This window comes from Cydia pomonella, chromosome 12 (genome assembly GCF_033807575.1).
Source record: "Cydia pomonella isolate Wapato2018A chromosome 12, ilCydPomo1, whole genome shotgun sequence".
Classification (NCBI taxonomy): Eukaryota; Metazoa; Arthropoda; class Insecta; order Lepidoptera; family Tortricidae; genus Cydia; species Cydia pomonella.
Genome location: NC_084714.1, coordinates 14528111 through 14536297, shown reverse-complemented (window position 1 = coordinate 14536297; position 8187 = coordinate 14528111). Strand labels below are relative to the sequence as shown.

The window sequence follows — 8187 nt, the reverse complement described above, 5'->3', positions numbered from 1 at the left end:
CGTATTATTCTTTTATCTTAATGAATGTAATGAATGTTTTATTTTAGTTTTTTTTTTGTAATTCGACATTAAGAGTATTCGACTTATACATCTCTAAGTAATTAGTATACTTAAGCTTGCATTGATGTTTTAAGTTAATTGTATTAAATTGTAGTAAATTCCATGCTAAAAACACGAGGTATAGTCTAAAACCACCCTAAAAGCGGATTAGAAATGGAAAAAACATTTGATCAGCTGTTAAATAGTAAAAAAAAATTTTTAAGCATGTTTCAAATCAGCATAGCCAAGGTAGTGTAAAAGAAATCGTCAAAACAACTGCATTATAGGTTGGTGGTATATTACATAAAGCGGGCAGATAAACCAACGTACCCCACTATATAAAACTAGAATAAAAAATTGGATTTAGTGCATAATGAAACAAATAAATATATAATCATTAACAAGCTTATAAAGGTATGGTAACATGGACAAAGATTAGATGTCAATTACCTACTTAGAAAACGTTCATAACTCATCAGAAACAAATATCCGTGATGATTATACAAATCGCCGGTAAGTGTGATAAAGTTAGCAGTTTGATTCTCTGATTGCCAAGTGACAATCAAGTGATTGAGTTTAGAGTTGTAGGTACCTAAATTGTTTGTTGTATGTAAGTGTACTTAATCGTAATAAATAGGTTCTCATCAATCTTTGTTGATTTTCTTTTCATTATATAAATAACTTTGTTGAATACGATCCTAAAACCCTGAATGAAACCATGTCTAAATAAAAGTACCTATAGGTAGGTAGGTAGGTAGGTAGATATGTATGTATGTATGTATGTATGTATGTATGTATGTATGTATGTATATACTTTGTTGTACATAGAAATAAAAACACGAAAAACACAGTTACAGAGTAAATTAAATACAACAAAGGCGAACTTATCCCTGTATGGTATGGTAGGTCCTCTCGTAGGTACACCAACCAACATATGCAATTGTCTATCTTGATGTTTAATATGCCGGTGCCAAGGGGCCTACCGCAAAAACCGTAATTTGCAAATTGCGGGGATCTTTCTCATTTAATCTCACTAAAATGTAATTAGAGTGACAGAGAACAAATGCCCGCAATTGACGAACTTCGATTTTCGTGGTTATAGCTATTAAGCATACCCTAAAGAGTTCAATGGTAACAGGAAGATATCATTGAGGTTTCAGGTATATTGAAGTAGTCTTTTCACCAAATAAAGATTTGCTAAAAACTGAAAATTCTAACTAGTCTTCTTAGTACCATTTTTTTTAAATATTTGCAGACTATGAAGTATAAACACGCCAATTGCATACTTAGATGCTTACATCACTCAATTATCACCTTTATTTATCATCTAAGCTGCAACTCGCGTAGGTTATACGAGTATCTATACCGGGTGTTTCCTGTAACAGGAGCAATAAATTAAACTGTAGGCTGTACTCCTCAAACTCACCAACATTTGTTCAACAACTTTGAAAAATAACTTATGTTTTGATTTTTATTACACATTGAAGTTAATTCTAAGACGCAATGTATTGCAAAGTTTGTTATGTTGAAAGCGTGACAAGCAACGTCAATCACACTGATGTCAGCGTACATTGAAAATAATATTAAATTTGTATGAAAAAGTTAAAATCTAAAGATTTCATAATTTTTTAAAGTTTTTATTCAGAAGTTATATCATTTTAGGAGTAAAATATATTGTTTAATTATTTGCTCGTGTTACAGGAAACGCCTGGTATATATATATCAAAGGCGGTTCTATCGTTACTTGGCGTAGTTTACGAGCGGCATTTGTCTGGCGATTGTGAGGCCGCTAATAAATTTCTCCGGCCCAGGGCGAGTGGGCGTGGAGAAAATTGACATTTTCCTGCGCAGGTGTTGTGCGGATTTTCTATACTAGCGTAATGAGCGCGCGCGCACCTGCCCCCGCCGCCGCCGCCGCGCTGATTGCGGCCGCAGCACTTTTTGCAAAGTAATGACATCCTGCGCTGCTCAGGCTGTAATAGAACACGACCGATTTGTGATTAGAAATTGAAAAAAAGTAATTAAACTGAGTAAGTAAAGATTATAAACAAAGGAATGTGGAAATAAATTATGATAAATATCTAGTTAATTCGACTGCAGAAACAATGGATCTTTAGATTACTTATCTATTTTATGTATATACACATTAAGTTAAATATACTTTGCGCTAAGACAAAATTTTCATTGCTATGTGCTAGAAATTGCGAAATCGCACTGAAACCCCTGAAATTAACAAGTTTTAAGAGGGAAGAATAGCTTTGCGATCCTAACGAAATAACGGTACTTTTTCTATGAAATTCCATGTCGGGAGAAAGCGGTTTCCACTTATTAAATCTCAAGAAGTCACTTTGATTTAGATGTCGATCGCTTCAGCATAATATATTCTGAGTATATAGGTTTCGCTTTAAAAAAAAAAAAATTTTACAAATTTTGGAAAAAAGTAAAACTTATAAACCTAGTTTTTCATTGTCAGTAACATACTAAAAATCATGGAGAATGGAAAATATTTAGAACTGGAAAAACATTTTTTCTTTTTGTATGTGCTATACTTCCCTCGGTTCTATCGTGACACGTGAGTTCAAAGTTTTACTCAAATTAACAAAAACTAACCTAACCAGACTAGGTTGGATGTTGAGTTAGGCATTCAAGCAACTTATTTCAGCTTTATGACTGCGTGTGAATACCTCATTCTTTATTTAAATAAATATTTCCCACTACGTATAATCTCAGTCTCAGTACCAGTATTCTTATTTAAATCCAATAGGATTCTAATTGGATATATGGTGTGACGAACTCACTTGAACTGCCGGCAGCTGGCGAGTGGGCGATCTGTGCGTAATGAATGAGGTAATGTTAGAAGCAATAGTCTTGATTCAAATGTGTCGGTAACTCGGTACAGTCGGTATTTAATCAAATCTCGCGCCGCGCGCATTGGCCGCCGCCAGCAGGTGCTCGCGCCGTTCCTATTAGAATCGTGTTAGAGGGCCCGTAGTTATTGGATGCTGCCACCTGCCTCATGCATGCTTGTTTATTAAACTATTTAATGTTTACGGAAATCGCGTCTTCTTGATGCCTCATTTAAATACTCCCCTAGCTAGATGTTGAGCTAGGTTCAGTAAACTTTAGAGGAAGGAGATATTTGCATGCTCGTACTTTATCACCCATGTTTAATAGAATTATAATAAACGGTTTGATGTTGCTTACGTATATACATAATCGAATGGAAGGTAGGATCCTACCTAGATTACCTCGTGAAGTTGGACTTCATAACATTTTGTATGTCTGCCACATTAGGTAATACAGATTGACTGAGTTGTCATCAAATGACGATCAACATTTTGGCAGATTGATAAAAATCTAGTGTCAGCTTATACTTAAGTACTTAACTAATTTGCATTTACAAACTATGACAACTCGTTCTTGCCAAAAAGCGCAAGTAGCTCTTGCATGTTTGCTGTTTACCTATAGTTTACAAAAACACAACAAATAACTTGGAACCGAGTCACTCATAGAATAGATAGGATAACGTTATGTACCTTATTCACTTGTGTATGTGTACATGAATATGCGTTTATGTCCAGTTCGAATGGGGTATGCGCGTGTATTTATATGGACATATTTTTACCTTACTGTTATGTTACTTTTAAATTCACGTTTTGTAAAATAAGTAACTTGCCATAATTACTTATGTAGTAAAAATAACTAATATATATATATATACTAATATATATATATATTTAAAAATAAGAAAGTTTAATAACTAATTAACATTGTAAATTAGCTAGTTGCTTACATATAATTAGTGAAGAATGGAAGAATAGCATACTAACATTATATTACAGGTTATTTTTATTTTTAGCGCTGGTTATAACTTTGTATGAAGGAGCGAATACCTCCTAACACAAGTTTTTAACTTAAAAGGAGGATTCGGCACCTATGACTGTAAACATTTGTTAAAAATAAATAATATTAAATTTTTTTTTGAACATTGACGACTAACTAAGCACAAGTAATCCATGAAAAATAACTAGTGCCTATGCCAAATCTTGGGATAGTTGTCAAGCGGACCCCAGGCTCCCATGAGCCGTGGCAAAATGACAACGCGAGGAATAAGAAGAAGTCATGAAAAATAAATTATTGGTGGGCATCGATTATAGAAATTTCGTAGCTAAGTAAATTACTGAGAAAATGACTCAAATTGCAAATGGGTGAATTAAAAAAAAACGAAAATTAAGCGACTTAGCGTAGTTAAGGACCCTGTTTTTAGTCTTAGCTGATACAATTATGTTGATAGTGTACATAGAGACCCTACACTATGTACATTTTATTTGCAATTCACCAAAATACTCATATGTATTAGTGCAGCTCCAAGCTCTAATTTAAAAAGTATGTTCCCATCCGGCAGAAATCATGAAACTTGAAAAGCGATAGATTGTCCGTCCGAACACTCTTTATCACTGAATACAAGAGGGGATTTAGAGAAGTTTTTTACCTATACCAAACTATGAATAATACTTAATTTCGCATTAATGAACAGATCGCTGAATAATAATGGTGTTAGTTTAAAAGTGAATATGGGCGGTCCCTTTAACTTCTGTATACTAATTTACTGTAGGTACATATCACACAGGATAAAATCCAAAAAAAAAAAAAAAACTTCCAAAAATTTATTCTGTAAGCAAGCCTCAAGGGGCTCTTTCATAAGTCAATATAACATTTATTACAGTAACATTAACATCACATGATATACCTATAGGAACATTTATAAATACAAAAGGCAATACCTACAATAACAATAATATTAAAATGAATAAATAAAGTCTCTATAGGTATACATGACGTTATTTTAATTATAAGAAAAATATTTACTATAAGTACCTACTTATATTAAACAGAACGCATAGGCATCATTAAGATTCATTAAAATAATGCCACAAGTTCTATTATCCTTTATTTACGACTCGGCATATCTTACAAATACAAGGAAGCGACATTAAAACAAGTTTAGAAAAGAACATAAATAAGAGGCATGTAGCTGGGAGGCTCTAACGCTGCTCTAACGGCCGCCACCTGCCGCGGCACTTTTTAATCTTGTTACTTACCATGCCTTATACGTACGTCTAGAATTACACCATTACACTGCACGGGAGTAACGAATATACAGAACTGGCCAAAACTAGACGCATAATCTTCTAAACTGAATGTTTACACGACCTCCTTATTTTCTAAGTCTAAGATACGTTATAAGAAAATAAGGAATATCTATCCTCATCGGTTTTTTTTTGTGATAAGAAATGAATGATAGATAATATCCATATTGACACATTGCAAATAGGTTGCCTAGTAAAATTGCGTACGGGCAGATATTTTTTTTAGTTTTTTTTATCTAAAATCTAGGCAACCATGGACGGGACAAACTTTTTAATACAGTCAGATTATGTATAAAATAATCTTTCATTTGATACATCTTACGATTAAATAATAAAAATTAAAAAGCAAAAAAAACTGTCCGTACGCAATTTTATTAGGCAACCTATTTGCACTGTGTCAATGTGAATATTTGAATATTATCTTTCATTTATTTCTTATCACAAATAAATAACAGAGGAGAGTAGCTATTCCTTATAACGTATCTCCTATACTATAACCGACTAGGTAGTGACCCTGACTACGAAACAGGAGGTCCCGGGTTCGAATCCTGGCCAAATATTTGTTCCTGAGTTATGGATGTTGTCTATGTATTTAAGTAGTTATCTTTATATATATCGTCTAGTACCCACAACACAAACCTTATTGAGCTTACTGTGGGACTAGATCGATTTGTGCAAGATTGCCTCATAATAATATTTATGGATTTATTCATTTATTGTTAACGTGTTACAAAATTTACGTACTTACATACATATATGTAGAGTTCTGTCGTTCTGTCAAACTTTTTGAAGCAATTTTTTGGCTAGATACATAATTTAACAACGAGATTTCAAGAAAGTGACGAGAAGCTCCCTGTAACCAATAACTGCCTTTAATATCACTACCTTAGTTGGTGACGTCATGTTGGAGCTTAAAGTTTTTCATAACGACACGACAGAACATAAAAGGTGACATATACGAGTATAATTGCAAAATTTCACCGTGACATCGAATGCAAGTCACGTCACCCGTCACGTCAATTTCTTGACTCAAATGGGGTCCAGTGCTACGTGCTACGGAAAACTATTGTGCTACGTAATGTGCATGTTTTTTTCTCATTAAACCGTACATCTCAACATAACGGTTTTAACCCATTCAGCGCTAATCATGACACGTTGTCGTTTTGCTTCTACGAAGCATTTCCGCTACATAGCGCTATGAGCGTAGCCCAGCGGTGAATGTGTTAAGTCTTACCCGACCGTGTCTTCACAAGACTTCTTTTTATTTTCAACGATAAATGCTGTAGAGGCTAGTATTAAACTTTACAATAAGAATCTTTTCCTTGGAGCCTTGTGTCATCATACTGTCAAGCCTTTCGGCCGTTGTACTTTCTTATTAAAGATGAATGTGAAAGATGATTCCTGTGTCTATGGGCGGTCATAGTCCTGCGGTTAATAGAAGTGATTTGAACGTCTAATGCCGCGGGCGCTGCAGCGTCGTCCTGTCACCTGCCCACGTTCCCGCCGAGATTGCAGACACCTGTGCGCATGCGAGGATCTCGATGTTTGCTTGTCACGCTGAGTTGAGTGTACTCTACAAACGGATCGTGAAATTCTTTAAATTTGTAACGACCCTGTCAATTTTTTTTTTACTAAATGCCTGTTGCACCATCCAAATTGACAGTCCCTCGGCAGTGAGTTTCTGAAACTTTTCATACAACATAATCTAAAGGTAAAGTTAGGACGGGTTCGTGTAGCGCGACTGCAGTGTAGTTATGGCATATTTCTAAGGTTAGAGACAAGGAATTCGGTTTCTATAGCATTTTGTACCTTCATGACAGTAATATAAGATCCCCAGCTACCCTCACATTAAGTGTCACTGTGACATCGCGCAAAGTGACACATAAATTTAATTTCTTGACTGTTCATTAGGTGCGACCTACATAGATAGGTATTTAAAAGGTATAGCTTGTCGTCAGCGTCAATACGAAGAAAGTGTGAAAATACCTAAATGCAACGCACCACGTGTCGCGCATGCCGCCACTGCCATCTGGCGATGTCGACGCACGATTATATAACTACAGACAACTTAATATATGACCTGTAAATGTGACAGAAAACTCGAATAAAACATCACCATAGAAGATTACGTTACATGCGACGATGGCTTTCCGATAGCTCTTAATCATGACGATGTGTGAGGTGATGTTTTTATCCCTGTTTGCCATCAAATACATACGAATTAAATCATGCTTGTTTTGAATAACGGCTTTAAAAGATTAGGTTGCTAAGTTGCTATCATATGTTTTTTTTTGTGAGATTTCCACGAGTTTGCCTGATTGAAAATGTTATCCAAAGTCTCTATAATAGGTAGGTATATAATAAAATAAATAAAATTTGTTTATTTCAGACCATCAGATCCATATTTTGTTAGTAAATCAAAACAACTTACATCCTATATTAGTACTTACATAAAAACACATATACACCAACACTTATAACTATTTATTACAATACATCCCTGCATGTAGAGAGGACCACGGGGCAAGATGGTTTATTTGGACCTGCCTATCACCACCTCAACCCAGTACTTTGTGAGGCGGCAATCGGCACGTTCGGACAATGTCCTCAGGAGGCTGTTGCTACTGCCACGCACGCGCTTCAGCAGAGACGCTATTCTTTTACGCCTAATGGCGTAAAAGTCATCTATTCGCGCCTCTGCAAACATGCCCGAAGCACTACAGTGCTTCGGCAGTACAGTATATGTATTAGCGTTTACTTAGTGGTGTATGTACGTATTGTATATTTTAGCAGCCCAGACCTTAACATCCGACTAGGCTTGATTTTGATGTTAATTAAAACACTTTAAAATACTCGCTCCTCCTTCTGAAAAGTTTTATCTTTGGTTTTTTTTTTATTTGAGATTTGGCCTAGACAGTAATTACTAATTAGTTCATACGGATATGATTTATCTTTCAAATATAACCGAGAGTGAATACTACTTATGTCTTTTTGAGAC

The 8187-nt window shown here is 35.0% G+C and overlaps 1 long non-coding RNA gene across 1 annotated transcript; it reads right to left on the bottom strand.

Moving 5' to 3' along the window:
• Positions 1-316: 316 nt before the first annotated feature.
• LOC133523714 (uncharacterized) lies at positions 317-3676 on the bottom strand. The gene is made up of 2 exons (XR_009800271.1): positions 2838-3676; positions 317-2012 (listed from the first exon to the last, which is right to left on the bottom strand). It is a non-coding gene; the product is annotated as an uncharacterized LOC133523714 (long non-coding RNA).
• Positions 3677-8187: the final 4511 nt, after the last annotated feature.